The sequence below is a fragment of the Macaca thibetana genome, chromosome 19, assembly GCF_024542745.1.
Source record: "Macaca thibetana thibetana isolate TM-01 chromosome 19, ASM2454274v1, whole genome shotgun sequence".
NCBI classification, from domain to species: domain Eukaryota; kingdom Metazoa; phylum Chordata; class Mammalia; order Primates; family Cercopithecidae; genus Macaca; species Macaca thibetana.
Genome location: NC_065596.1, coordinates 25098592 through 25114044, shown reverse-complemented (window position 1 = coordinate 25114044; position 15453 = coordinate 25098592). Strand labels below are relative to the sequence as shown.

The following is a 15453-nucleotide window of genomic DNA, read 5'->3' as shown; positions in this document are numbered from 1 at the left end:
TCCGTCTCAAAAAAAAAAAAAAAAAAAGAAAGAAATTTACAGATAACAGCAAATGCTTGTTAGGATTCAAAACAATCAGAAATTGCATATATTTTGGGAGGCAGTGTAAAATTAATCTTTTGGGAGATGATCTGGTGGTTTCTTAAGCAGTTAAACACATCAAGCAATTCTAATCATAGATATTTATGCCAGAGAAAATAAGGCATATGCCTGCAAAAAGACTTTTATAAGTATGCTGCAGGATCTTTATTCATAAAAATATTTAAACAATTAAAATGTAAGTAAGTTTCCAAAGACATATATTCATGCAATAGAACATCACTCAGTAATAAAAAGGATCAAATGACTGATATGTGCATCAACATGGATGGATCTTAAAAACACTATGCTCAAAGAATTGTAATGCAGAAGAGTACTTACTGTATGGTTCCATATATTTCATATTCTAAAATTGGTAAAATTTATGGTGGAAAAGTAGAACGGTGGTTGCCACTGGGGGAAGGAGTTAGAGACTGACTGGGAAGTGTCATGAGGGAATTTGTAGGGGTAATGTTAATGTTCTGATGGATAAGTGATAAGTAAAATAGCTAGATGGATGGCTAAGACATAAATGTTGCCAATTTTAGAATCTAAGCTGAGAATATATGGGTGACTACTGTATAATTCTTCCAACTCTTCTTTATGTTATACAATTTCAGGGCTAGGCACAGTGGCTTCTGCCTGTAATGCCAGCACTTTGGGAGGCCAAGGTGGGAGGATCACTTGAGGCCAGGAGCTTGAGACCAGCTGGGCAACATAGTGGGACTCCATCTTTGCAAAAAAAAAAAAAAAAAAAAAAATTAGCCAGGTGTGGTTGGGCACACCTATACTCCCAGCTACTTTGGAAGCTGAGATGGGAAGATGGCTTGAGCCCAGGTGGTCAAGGCCACAGTGAACTGTGATCATGCCAATGCACTCTAGCCTAGGTGACAAGCTGAGACCCTGTCTCAAAAAAATTTTTTTTGTAGTAAACTACTGAGAAAAACATAATTTTGAGTGAAAAATTTTAAAAGAGTTTTATAACACTATATATATATATATATATCTCTCTCCAAAATTCCATACATTTTGCCAAAAAGACATACCAGCAACAGACACATGTTAAACAGATCCACCTGGCTACTGATGCAGCAGGGGAGAAAATGAGAGTGGGTAGTGGGGGATATAATGGAATAAATAAATGATATGGTTTGTTTTTTTCTTTTTCTTTTATTTTATGTATTATTTATTTATTTATTTTGAGACAGAGTCTCGCTCTATCACCCAGGCTGGAGTGCAGTGGTGCCATCTTGGCTCACTGCAGACTCTGCCTCCTGGGTTTATGCCATTCTTCTGCCTCAGCCTCCTGAGTAGCTGGGACTACAGGCGCCCGCCACAATGTCAGGCTAATTTTTTTGTATTTTTAGAAAGACCGGGTTTCACCGTGTTAGACAGGATGGTCTCGATCTCCTGACCTCATGATCCACCCACCTCGGCCTCCCACAGTGCTGGGATTACAGGCGTGAGCCACCGCACCCGGCCTTTATTTTTAATATGTATGCCCTCAAACATTCTCCTATTCAAATAAATATTTTTATGTTCACATTTTATTCAGCAGTTCTATGTAAACAAACTAGGAAGACAGTCTGTGGAAGTTTTATCTGTGTTGTTGCCAAAGGCTTGTAATATTTCTTGAAGAATATTTTCCAGAAATAATTTAGAAGTGATTCACAATTGAATCTTGTATGCCAAGAATACAGCACATGAACAAAACATTCTCTGACCGTGGATCAATCTTTTCTTCTCAAAATTCCATAGATTATTTTTATATTACTACTTTTAATGTTGCAGACAATAATTAAAATGCAAAGCTTATTTTTTCATTCCTTTGAATTGACTCAATTCTTTATTCTTCAGCCTTGCCGTTAAAAAATTTCTCAATGTGTACAAGTGCATCTCTACAAGTCTCTTCCTCCTTTTACTCTTACTCTTCCTCCTCCTACTTCTCCTTCTCCTACACACCCTCGCCTTCCTCCCCTTTCTCCTCCAGCTTCTTCTCCTCCTTCCAATATGTGATTTTGCCCATGAGGATAAATTGTTTATTCTCTCTTAATGATTTATTTGTTACCATCTGCTTCCTTCTCTAATCCTCATTTTTTCTCATTAGCTTATAAGATACACCTGATCAATATGCTTATATTCATTATAGAGTTTCTCATTATTTTTAGCCCTTGCCTCTAAGTTCTGAAAAAAGTTCTATGCCATGTATTCAGTTTCCTTTGAAGCATATCATTGATTTTTAAAAATAGACTTTATTTTAAGAGCAGTTTTAGGTTTACAGAAAAATTGCAGAGAAAGTATTAATATTTCCCATATACTCTCCTTTCCCCTGCCCAGTTTCTTCCATTATTTGCATCTTGCGTGTGTGTGACATATTTATTACAACTAATGAACCAATATCGATACATTATTACTAACTAAAGTCTGTGGTTTACATTAGGGCTTACTCTTTGTGTTGTACATTCCATGGGTTTTGACAAAGCATAATGTCCTGTATCCACCATACCATATCATACAGAATAGTGTCACTGCTTAAAAATACCTTGTGCTCTACCAATCAATCTCCCACCCCTGAACCTCTAACAACCACTGATAACTTTACTGACCTTTAGTTTTGCCTTTTCCAGATTATCATATAATTGAATTACAGTATGTAGCTTTGACAGATTAGCTTCTTTCCATTAACAATATGCATTTAAGGTTATTCCATGTGTTTTCATAACTTCATATCTGATTTCTTGTTATGGCTGAATAATACTTGATTGTATTGATGTACCACAGTTTGTTGGTCATATATCATTTTTTTTTTTTTACAGATTTAAATGTCACTCACATTCAGAAAAGTGTCTAAAATCATAAATATACATGTGAAAGCATGAACATAAAATGAACAAAGCTGTATAATCACCCCCCACAACAAAAAATGAAGCATGGTAGAATTGCAAAAACCCCACTCTCACAGCATCATGATGCTTTCTTCCCCATGAAAAGAAACCACTACCCTAAGTTTTAAGATTCCCTTGCTTTTCTTTATATTTTTACTATTTAAATGTCCAAAATCATCCTACAGATGAATTTTGCATGTCTAGTGAACTTTGTACCAATGGAATCACACTGCATCTACTGGGTTTGTCTAGTTATTTTGCTCAACATATTTATGGGAGTAATCATGGTGTTGCATGTACAGCTAAAGTTTGTTCAATGTCCTTGCTCTTACCTTGTGTAAATAACAAAAATATTTATCCATACTATCATCGATAGACATCTGGAGTATTCTCAGCAAGTCATTGTGATGAATGATGCTGTATGAACATTCTTATATGTGTATTTTGGTACACATTTCTTATGGGTTTATACACTGAGTAGATTTAAAGTGTCATAAGAAATGCTTTTCAAATAGGGCTCTACAATCCACCAGCCTTAGATTGTTGCATATAGTCGGAGGTATAGGTCAATTTCAGTTTTATTTCACAATACTCAATTTAACAGCAACATGTATTGAATATTTGCCCTGTTCCCATGGCGCTGCAGTGCCACATTTGTTGCAGTTCTGAAGTCAACATGAGAGTGCATGTAAAATTCAAAAGATCTACGCATAAATTATTAAAATTAATTAGATTAGTTGGCAAGATTGAAGGATAAAGAAGCAAATGTGGTATTTAGTAGAAATGGTTGGGGTGAACATCATTATTTTCTTCCCCGTCGTAGAGGAAATGTTTTCAATATTTCACTGTTCCTTTTGATATTTGTTGCCATTTTTGTAGATCTTTATTATTGCTTAGTTGCCTAAATTTTCTCGTGATGAATGGGTGATGAATTTAATCAAACTCTTTTTTTCAGTTTTTGATACCTAGGTCATGATGTGTTACCCTGTTATATACTGTTGGCGACATTTTGTTCAGGATTTTTGCAAGTTAGTATTTATGATGAGATAGACCTGTCATTTTCTTTTTATCTCTTTCTTTTTTCTTTTTTTCTTGAGATGGAGTCTCGCTCTATCACCCAGGCTAGAGTGCTAGAGTGCAGTGGCACCATTTCAGCTTACTGCAATCTCCGCCTCCCGGGTTCAAGCGATTCTCCTGCCTCAGCCTCCGGAGTAGCTGGGACTACAGGTGCGTGCCACCACGCCCCCCAATTTTTTTTTTTTTTTTTTTTTTGCATTTTTAGTAGAGATGGGGTTTCACTGTATTAGGATGGTCTTGATCTGACCTCGTGATCCGCCTGCCTCTGTCTCCCAAAGTGCTGGGATTACAGGCATGAGTCACCGCGCCCAGCCAGACCTGTCATTTTTCTATTCTAATGAAGCCTCTCACAAATTGTGTCAGTGTTATTATAGTGGCCTCATAAAGTTAGTTGGAAAGTGTTTCCTATTTTGTTATTCTCAGGAATAATTTTAAGATGAACATGATTTCTTCTTTAAATATTTGGTAGAATTCACCGATGACACCAGATTTCAATGCCATACTCTTTTATCTGTGGCTTACTTAAAAGTGCTTTAATTAATTTCCAAACACAGTTTATAATTTAGGGTCCACTGAGGAGATAGAAACCTTACCAATTATTTGAAAAGAAAAATTCATGTATTACAGAGTTGGTAGCTAGATTTCTGAAAGAGCAGAAAAAGAACTCTAATATATGATACAAGTAGCAACTGCTGGAAGTAGCACCTGCAGCAAGCAGCAACCACCTGAGGTCTGCGGAAACAAAGTGAAGAGACAGGAATTACTAAAACTTAGAAGTCTAGAGGAAGGTCATGCTCTTCTGAAACTCAGGCCTCTGAGGAGAGGCCAGTGTTCGGCTGGTTCTGCTGTCTCTGAGCTCAGAAGCAGGGCCCTGCAGTTTCAGGACTTAGACAACTAAGGATCAGTCTTTGGGAAGTTGTTTAATAATGTTTACAAGGAGCCATGATGAAATTGGTTATTCAAGTGTTAGAAAAACTGCAAATTAGGCAGCTGCTACAAGAAAAAGTACTGTTGACTGGCAGGCACAGGATATAGTATATCTCCCTGCCCCCACCACCCCTATACTCTTCTGCTAATAGTTGCCGAACACAGAACCAGATGGGGGGTGTGGAGGTAGGGAAAGATTGGCTGCAGATTCCGCCATTCCAGCCCTGTAAAGCAGAGTGAAAAATGGTGGGTTTGGAGATGAGACAATATTTATTAAATGCACACATGAATCATTTAGTTGTGTTTTTATTGATTTCTAGCCAAATTTCATTGTATTCAAAAACACATTTAGTATTTCAGTATTTTGAAATCCCGTATCATTTTACTCATTTGTACAAATCTTATGCGTGCTTGAAAAGATGTGCATTTTAGTTTTTGCTAGAATCTTTTGTTCCCCCAGCTTCACATAGGTGTCAAAATTGCTGCAGAGCTTCTAGGCTTTTCAGATCCTAGACTAGACCATTCATTCCCAGGAGAAAAGTAGCCCCAAATGCATGACTGTCCCAACTGTTTCTGAATTTTGACCCACCATTTCTCCATTATCTTGTCTTTTGATGCCTTTTGACATTTAAAAAGTTTGCTAACTTTTCATCTGCCAGATGTTTGTTCCAAATCACTAGTTTTATTATTACTGGAAGTGGAAGTACACAAAGTATTATTCTGTCCCTTGTATTTTTAAATTTCCCTTTCATTTTATCAAAAAAAAAAAAAAAAAAAAACCTCACCTATTATCAGATTGATCCTCTTTAATAGGTAAACCATATGTATTTTCAAAAACATTTCCTTGGAAAGGAGTTGTTAAGAATCAAATAGTCTCATCTCTTAATAGTGTCTTTTAAGCCACTGAGCATTTTCAAAGATTGGTCGTTACGTCTTTTTATTTTCACCTTCCTTTTCTTGATTGAGTCAACCCCTTTACGGTCCTCCCTAAATCATCCTGTCCTCCATGAGACAACTTACAGTGTTGGCTAGATCAACAGCAGGGTGAAAATAGGTGATAGATTTTTCTCAAAGAAGAAAAAAATTTCAAGATTTTACAAGGGACTTATCCCTTCTCATAATAATAACATTTTATCTGTATCACTACAGCCCTTCCATTTGCCTTATGACTCGCATTTCATCATCAGTAGTTAAAGCAGAGGAAACGTGGGAACCATTTGCTGTTTCTGCTTACGGCCTCATCAACGGCTGCATCTGTTTTTTGTGGATTCTTGGCATCTACGTTCTTGTGGATCAACAAACACAGTATGGTAGGTAGCAACAGCACTATCAGTTTCAGACGCGTCCACACCAAAATGGAATAAAAAAGTAATCCAAAGAAAGGTTGAGATCCTGTATTCCTTAAATTCGGTGTCCAGTACAAGTCAGCCCAATTTCCTTTCAGTACCTGCATTTTTAGCGCACACATCGCTTCCATTCTGTAATTCTTTTTTTTTTCTTCCTGTATTGCAAGCTTCTCCGTTCTCTCCTTTATGGGATATTTTCTTGGTTGGTAGGTAGGTAGATAAAGTCCGATTTGGTTGAGTTTATTTGGGTTTGTGTTGCGTTTGAAGAAAAAATAAATTCAAACTCTAGGGGGAAGGCAGTAGAGCTGGACTAGCAGTAGAAAATTAGACGGCTAACCAAAAGAGAATAATAACTATACAAATACTGACTATCCAAAAGAGAAAGAGACGACTTAAGGGGAAGTGCTGCCCTGCAAGAAATTCCGGGAATTGTCCATAAGATCCACAGGGTCAGAGACACACGCGCCAGGAAAGGCGCCTTTCATGCACGGTCCGCTGGGGAAAATAGAGAAACATATATTCGAGCTCTCTGTCTTTGGAAGCATTTCGGTTCCGGGAAGGGGGAGTTAAGGAATTCCTTTGGGACCCGCACATGCGAAATATGATCCAGGCTGTCAGCTTGGCAGCCTGCACTTGCGTCCCAGGCAGGCAGAGAGGTGGAGAGTTATTCTAGGAATTCTGGGAAGTGTAGTTTGGGAGCCCCGTGTAGTCGGGTAACTTCCGCTCTAGGAGGCTGAGGCCGGCTCCCTGATCCCGTCGGGAATTCTGGGAAGCGTAGTCCAGGAGGTCTCTGCAGGCAGAGCCACTTCCGCCCCAGGTACGCTAGGCCGCGGCCTTCGTTCCTCCCAGAAAGGTGAGCCCTCCCCGCCCTGCGTCCTGCTCCTTCTGTCCATACTGATGTTCCTTTTGCTGGGGGCCCGTAGCAACCGGGCAGTCGCTCTAGGGGAGGAGAATCCACTTGCGGCGAAGGGCGGGATTTGTGTTTTCTTTGAATGAGCCTTCTCCAGTGTGGGGCGGCTGGCGCATCCCCACTTAGCGCTGGGAGTTCAGGATCCTACATCGCAGGGACTGGGGATCTCCTGGGTTCTGTACTCCCCCAGCCCTTTCCCCTGGCCATCAGCCAGCTCTGCCACTTAATAGCAGTGTAATAACAGGCGCATATCTTAATCTCTCTGCCTATGTTTCTCTTTCTTAAAAATGGTACTAATATCTATCTAATGGAGTTCTTTTGAGAGTTAAATAAAAAGAGAACAGAGCCTGACAGATGGTAAAAGATGGGTCTCTTGTTATTAGCACTTTTTCATTTTCTGAGAAGCACTCAGTTCCCCGAAAGCGTCTGTGAACCCAGGATGGGGTCAGAGCTCCAGCTGCAGAGTATCCCTGGCCCTTTTCTGATCAGTGAGAGATTTTTCTTTAGGAGAGGTTCACTCCCGGCTGTCTGGGTAGTCCGCTGTAATTCATGCAGGAGTGCTGATTTCTCCCATCCTCCTTTCCTTCTTTAGCCTTGACTTCTTGAAAAAGGCTGCAGGGAGAAGGAGGGAATGATCCTTTGGCACTTGGCAGCGGAGTCTCACCTGAGTAGTACTTATCATCCTTTCTTTCCAGGGGAGACGATATTTCCTTCATTCCTTGGGAAATTCTGCTCGAAGATGCCCTGATATTTGTTCAATAAATGCAGAAACGGATGAGGGAGTACTTGGGTATGAGTAATAAAGACAGTATTTAAACATTTAGTGTTGATTATTCTAAGAGTTTGATATGAATTAACGTATTTAATCCTCACAAGAGCCCTTTGAGGCTGGGTTGGGTACTACCATTTTCATCTTAAAGATAAGCAGACACAGAGCATAGGCTGGTTTAGGTCACCCAGGTGGTAAGAGCCTGAGCTGGGATTTGAATTCAAATAGTTTCCATCCATTGCTTTAGTTCTTGATGTGTTTAGTATCAGCTTCAGAAGACATGTTTGGATTTTTCTTTTTTCTTTTTTCTTTTTTTGAGACGGAGTCTCGCTCTGTCCCCCAGGTTGGAGTGCAGTGGCATGATCTCGGCTCACTGCAAGCTCCGCCTCCCGGGTTTATACCATTCTCCTGCCTCAGCCTCCGGAGTAGCTGGGACTACAGGCGCCCGCCACCGCGCCCGGCTAAATTTTTGTATTTTTAGTAGAGACGGGGTTTCACCGTGGTCTCGATCTCCTGACCTTGTGATCCGCCCGCCTCGGCCTCCCAAAGTGCTGGGATTACAGGCGTGAGCCACCGCGCCCGGCCATGTTTGGATTTTTCTAGAGGACCCTGAAAGCAAGGTTAATGAGCTTTGAATTTTTGATGTTGTTTTAGTTATCTGTAATTTAATTTTACTTGAAATATTTATGGTTCACATTCTAATTATATAAATGATTGCATATTGTAAAAGATTAAGAAAGTATAGAAAGTGTAAACGAAAAAAATTAATTATGCTAACCACAGGCTATAACAACAACAATATTAATATTTCAATATTTTCCTCTTCGGTAGACTTCTTTTTGAATTTTTACCCATGTTTAACCAAATAAGCTTCATAGCTTTAATTTTCCCTTAAGTTTTTACTACGGAAATTTATAAGCATAGCCAAATGTAATATGACTAAAATAATTCTGTGGAAGCATCACCCAGCTTCAACCCTTATTAACATTTGCCAATCTTGTATCAACGCCCCGTCCCTATTTTTTTGTTTCAGTATTTTAAAGCAAATCTCTAACATCGACTTAGTATAATATTGTTTGATTGATTGTCATAATTGTCAAACATTGAGGATCATAAATTGCTTATATCCAAGACCGTGAAAGGGAAATGCCAGCAGCTACTCTAAGGTTTTCATTCGTTGCAGCTTACAGAATGGTCCTTACTTGGGAAAGCTAGGGGATGCAAGAGAGTTGTATCTTGGAGAAGGATGGTGATGAATTTTGTGTTCCAGTATAGAGTTTGCCTTGCCTAAGTCTTGTAGCTCTTTGTTTCTTATTTCTCTGTATCTATATCTATACACTGAAAGTTCTTCTATTTCTGGGACCATGTCATATTTTTCTTTGTGTGCCCAGTACACCGTACAAGGTTGTTAAAGGTTTATGGTTAGAGTAGCTACTCAACAGACAGCTGGCATCAAGGATTTGCAGTGTAGAATTGGACTTAGGTATCAAAATAGAATAGGAATAACCCCTGGAGATATTCCTTAATCTCACTGAATATTGGTAGGTTATAGAATCCACCAACTATTTCAGAGTATTGAAGAGTTGAAGAACAATGATTGGTTATGTTTTGATAATCTAAAAAAAATTTCCTAAGAAACCAGTTGTTAGAAATGATAACATTTATAGACCATGCCTTATAACTGAGGTCGTGTTTCCAGGTTTTTAAAACAAGTTTTTAAAAAATGTTTCTACAGTAAAATTGGCTATTTTGTTATTTTTGGTGTACAATTCTATTACAACACAGGTATAGTTTGTATAACAACTACCATAGTCAGAAAAAGAACAGTTCCATCACCCCAAAAACTCCCCTCATGTCTTCCCTCATAATCACCCCTCACCATATCTATAACCACTGGCAACTACCATCACCACTAAAACTCTATTTTTGTCTTTTTGAGAATGTCATGTAAATGAACTGATGCTGTATGTAAAATTTGAGACCTGATTCTTTTACTTAGCAAATTGCTCTTGACATTCATCCAAGTTGTTGTATGTATCAATACTTCATTTCTGTTTACTTCTGTTTAACAGAAGTATCCACTTTATGCATATATCACAGTTTATCTATTCACTGGTTGATAGACTTTTTCCCCTACTTTTTGGCATTTATGAAGAGAGCTGATATAAACATTCATGTACAGTTTTTTGTGCTTATTTCTGTAGGGTATGAAGCCAGGAGTGGGGTTACTGAGTCATATGGGAAATGTATGTTTAAGAAACTGCCAAACTGTAGTATCTGTACCATTTTGCATTCCCACTAATGATGTAAAGTTCCAGTTTATTTACATCTTCATCAGCACTTAGTATTTTTCTTATTTTTAAAAAAATTTTAGCCATTCTAAGCATTGTGACTTTAATTTACTTTTCCCTAATGGCTAATGGTGTTCAGCAGATATTTCTTTTTGTTGTTGTTGTTTCTCTGCCATCCTTATATCTTCTTTGCTGTAGTGTCTGTATGCATGCTTTGCCCAGTTTTACATTGGGTTATATTTTTCCTATTGTTGATTTTTGAGAGCTATTTATATATTCTGGATGTAAGTCCTTTGTTGGATGTGTGATTTGCAAATATTTCTTCTCAGCCTGTAGCTTGTCTTTTCATTCTCTTAATAGTGTCTTTACAAAAGTTTCTAATTTTAATGACATCTGATTTATCAATGTTATCTTTTTTGGATTGTGCTTTTGATGTCATCTCTAAGAAGCCTGCCTAGCCGCAGGTCATGAAGATTTTCTCTTGTTCTAGAAGTTTTACGGTTTCACACTTAAATCTGTGATCCATTTTGAGTTAACTTTTTTATAATACGTGATGGTTAAGTTGGGGTATATTTCTTTACATATGAATGACCAACCACCCCAACACCACTTGTTCGGGTTTATTTCTGTACCGTGTTCTGCTAAATTGATCTATGTGTATATCTCTTCACCAGTACCAAGATATCATATTTACTGTAGCTTGATAGTAAATCTTAAGACTGGATAGTTTGATTCCTCCCAATTTATTCTTTTTTTCCAAAATTGTTTTTAGCGATTCTGGTTCCTTTGCCTTTCCATATGCATTTTAGAATTGGCTTATTTACATCTACCAAATATTTAGCTGGGATTTTCATTGACATTGTGTTAAATCAGTAGATCTGTGTTTATCACATTGAGTTTTCCAGTTCATGAATATAACATGTCCCTTCATTTAAGTGTTCTTTAATTTCTTGCATTAGTGTTTCATGATTTTCTGAATACAGATCTACACGTTTTGTTTAGACATATGTTACATTACATAATATATAATTTATTCTTCTAGAGCTATTTTAAATCATATTGTTTTAAAATTTTGGTTTCCGGCCGGGTGCAGTGGCTCATGCCTGTAATCCCAGCACTTTGGGAGGCTGAGGCAGGTGGATCACGAGGTCAGGAGATCGAGACCATCCTGGCTAACATGGTGAAACCCCATCTCTACTAAAAAATACAAAAAAATTAGCTGGTACTGGTGATGGTCACCTGTAGTCCCAGCTACTCGGGAGGCTGAGGCAGGAGAATGGCGTGAACCCGGGAGGCGGAGCTTGCAGTGAGCCGAGATTGGGCCACTGCACTCCAGCCTGGGCAACAGAGCAAGACTCCGTTTCAAAAATAATAGTAATAATAAAAAAATAAAAATTTTGGTTTCCAGTTGTACATTGTTAGTGTATAGAAATACACCTGATTTTTATGCATTGACCTTGTATTCTCTGGCGTTGCTATACTCACTAGAAATTTTTGTTTTTTGGTAGATTCCTTGGGATTTTCCGTAGAGACACATGTTGTGTATTATTAATAGGGTCAGTTTGACTTCTTCCTTTCTAATCTGTATTCCTTTCTAATCTAATCTTTTCCTTGCCTCACTACACTGGCTGATTTTCAGTACAGTGTTGAATAGGTATGTCAAGAGTACACATCTCTGCCTTGTTTCTGATCATAGGGGAAAGCATTTTTATAAGTTCCATTATATTTTTAGTCTGCGAAAGTTCTGTCATGAGTGGATGTTGTATTTTGTCAAATGCTTTTTCTGCTTCACTTTTACTGGAGCTGGTGATTGTTGTGCACTTAAAAGTTTGACAACTACCTGTAGAACAGCCTTATTTAATTTTTTAACATTTGTTGTTTAACTTATCTACTTATGGAGAATTTATTCTTTTTGGTGTACATTTCTGAGTTTTGGCAATTGCATTGTCATGTAGACTTCACCACCACAATCAAGATTCACTAGAGTTCCATTGCCCAGAAACATGCCCTTGTGGTACCTTTTTGTAGTCAAACTCTTCCCCAACTCTTAACCCCTGGAAACCCCTGGTTTACTCCCCAACCCCATTGCCTTTTCTGTAACATCACATGAACAAATCAATGCAGTATGTAGAATTGTGAGTGATTTTTTTCCACTTTTCTCTTTGATTTCTCTCATCAGTATTTTGTGTTTGTGTCTTTGAAGGAATTAAACCATTTCATCTATCACTTTGAATTCATTAATGTGAATTCATTTATGTTTCTAATGCCTGTTGAGTCTGTAGTGATATCTCTTCTTTCATTCTCGATTTTGGTAATTTGTGTCTTTTTTGTTCTTCATCTGGAGTTTAATTTTTACTAGTCTTTGCAAAGAACCCCCTGTGGGTTGAATTAATTTTGTCCAGGAGCCAGCAAACCTGTTTTTTTAGGCCCAGACTGTAAATATTTCCGTTTTTCAGTTAACTAGAAATATCAGTACCATTATTTAGGTATTTATATAATGAAAGGAAACTTTAATTGACAAAATTTAGGATATAATGATTGAGTACAACTTAATTGAAGTTCAAGGTTGCTATTCCCTGTCATCAAAATTGACTGTAAATGTTCATCTGTTAATGCTGATTTGTAATGAGATTTTATGTATTTTATCTTTGAAAAGAACTTTTTTAAACAAATAGGTCCTACCAAGTACTGATACTAATCCACAAGCAAATGATTTCAATTGTGAATATTAATGAGTTGAAAGATGTGGTAAACTGAATAATAACTCCCTAAATATATTCATATCCTAATTTCCAGAGCTTGTGAATGTTACTTCACATGGTATGAGAGATTTACTGGTGTGATTAAACTTATGGATTTTAAGATGCGTAGGTTATCCTGGATTATCTGGTTGGGCCCAGTGTAATTACAAGGATTCTTATAAGAGAAAAGCAGAAGGATCACAGTTAGAAGAAAGTGACATGATTAACAGAAGCAGAAATTGGAGTGCTGCAGCCATAAGCCAAGGAATTCCAGCAGCCTCAGGTGCTGGAGAGGATGTGGAGAAATAGGAACACTTTTACACTGTTGGTGGGATTGTAAACTAGTTCAACCATTATGGAAAACAGTATGGCGATTCCTCAAGGATCTAGAACTAGATGTACCATATGACCCAGCCATCCCATTACTGGGTATATACCCAAAGGATTATAAATCATGCTGCTCTAAAGACACATGCACACGTATGTTTATTGCGGCACTCTTCACAATAGCAAAGACTTGGAATCAACCCAAATGTCCATCAGTGACAGACTGGATTAAGAAAATGTGGCACATATACACCATGGAATAGTATGCAGCCATAAAAAAGGATGAGTTTGTGTCCTTTGTAGGGACATGGATGCAGCTGGAAACCATCATTCTTAGCAAACTATCACAAGAACAGAAAACCAAACACCGCATGTTCTCACTCATAGGTGGGAACTGAACAATGAGATCACTTGGACTCGGGAAGGGGGACATCACACACCGGGGCCTATCATGGGGAGGAGGGAGGGGGGAGGGATTGCATTGGGAGTTATACCTGATGTAAATGACGAGTTGATGGGTGCTGACGAGTTGATGGGTGCAGCACAGCAACATGGCACAAGTATACATATGTAACAAACCTGCACATTATGCACATGTACCCTAGAACTTAAAGTATTATAATAATTAAAAAAAAAAAAAAAAAAAAGAAAAGGCAAGGAAATGGATTCCAGTGAGAAGCAACCAGTCCTGCTGACACCTTGACTTTAACCCAAGGAAACTGATTTTAGACTTCTGATCTCCATAACTAATAAAGAATAAATTGCATTATTTTAAGTCACCAAGTTTGTGGTAATTTATTATAGCAGCAATAGAAACTAATACAGAAGACATTTAAAGAATTCTTGTAGACTCTTGATATTTACCTTTTAGTATGTCACTACATTTCAGAATAATCACTTCCAGTGGAAGGTTGGGAGAATTATGCAGTGTGCAATGAAATGGACTTTGAAATGTGGAAAGGTCCTTTGCACTTGCATCAAGGTCTGAAAACACTGTTACAATTCTGAAGTTTGGGCTCAGATAATATATATGCTACAAATTTATGTGAGAATTGAGATAACAACTTTTGACAGCACTGGAAATTTGTAAAGTAGCTTAGCATTACCTGTGATTCAGACATTAATTTGTCTTTGAAATAATTCTCCTACACTATACGCTTCACAAATAAGTACTGTTTTGCCTTCTAATTTTAGGTTGAATTCATTAAGAAACATTATCAAGTCTGCAGCTAAAGCTAATTTCCAATGTCATTCACGCTTGAGGGAAGTTCTTACTCAGAAATATTTCAGTCTCAGCCTTGAGATTTTAAAAAAATCACAATAAAACTTTATTGCTGCTCAGACATTGAACTCTCATGTGGTAGGGCAAGTCAGGATTTTTCTACTTCTCATGAAATTCATGAAACTGATGATGGTTAAATCTTTGAGTTTGAATGAAGTTCACTGTTGCCATTACTGGTTCAATAGCACATGATAGATTAAAATATTCTCTGCAGAGTACCTGCTGATGAATAATACAATGAGTAACCATAGGCTTTAAATACATGTTTTTATAAATCCAACCTCTGCCTTTTTCTGCTCCAACATATCTTTTACCACTATCAATTTTAACACATCATTTAAAACTGCCTCAGGTTTACTGAATTAATATTTGCACCTTCTTCGGTAATATTTTCACCTGTGGTTGTTCCATATAGACTGTTCCTAGAGGCTAATTATTCAACCCCTCAAACTTGGCATTGATTCCTTAAATACACAACATCTGAGCAACATTAGTAACATCTGTGAAATCATCAAGAGCCAAATAAAATTTATCAGAATCATTTCCCTTGTATTTTAATGGTCCATAATGTTGTTCCCATTGTCCTCAACTCTTAGAGCAGTTGGTCTTGCCCAGAGTCTAATAATCGTAAACAAATTTATTTTATCTGGACACATTTTTTTCCTTCTACAATCAAACATGATTTAATTAACTCATCACTGGTAAATTACTTTCCTTGCTTGGGGCAGAAATAGAAGCTGAATATCGATTAAACTTACCAAACTTGAAGATCTTAAAACAAAAGACTGTAGTATCTAAAGATTTTTAAAGTACCCAAGTG

General features: G+C 37.6%; 1 protein-coding gene across 3 annotated transcripts in view; it reads left to right on the top strand.

The window, feature by feature from the left end:
- Positions 1-7093: 7093 nt before the first annotated feature.
- Positions 7094-15453, top strand: part of ZNF112 (zinc finger protein 112) — a 31572-nt gene continuing 23212 nt past the window's right edge. Inside the window, exon 1 of one of the 3 annotated variants that reach the window (XM_050768322.1) lies at positions 7094-7166. The gene's annotated coding sequence lies outside the window, so the exon portion shown is untranslated. The remainder of the gene's footprint in view (positions 7167-15453) is intronic. The other 2 variants (XM_050768324.1, XM_050768323.1) reach the window with 2 other exon arrangements.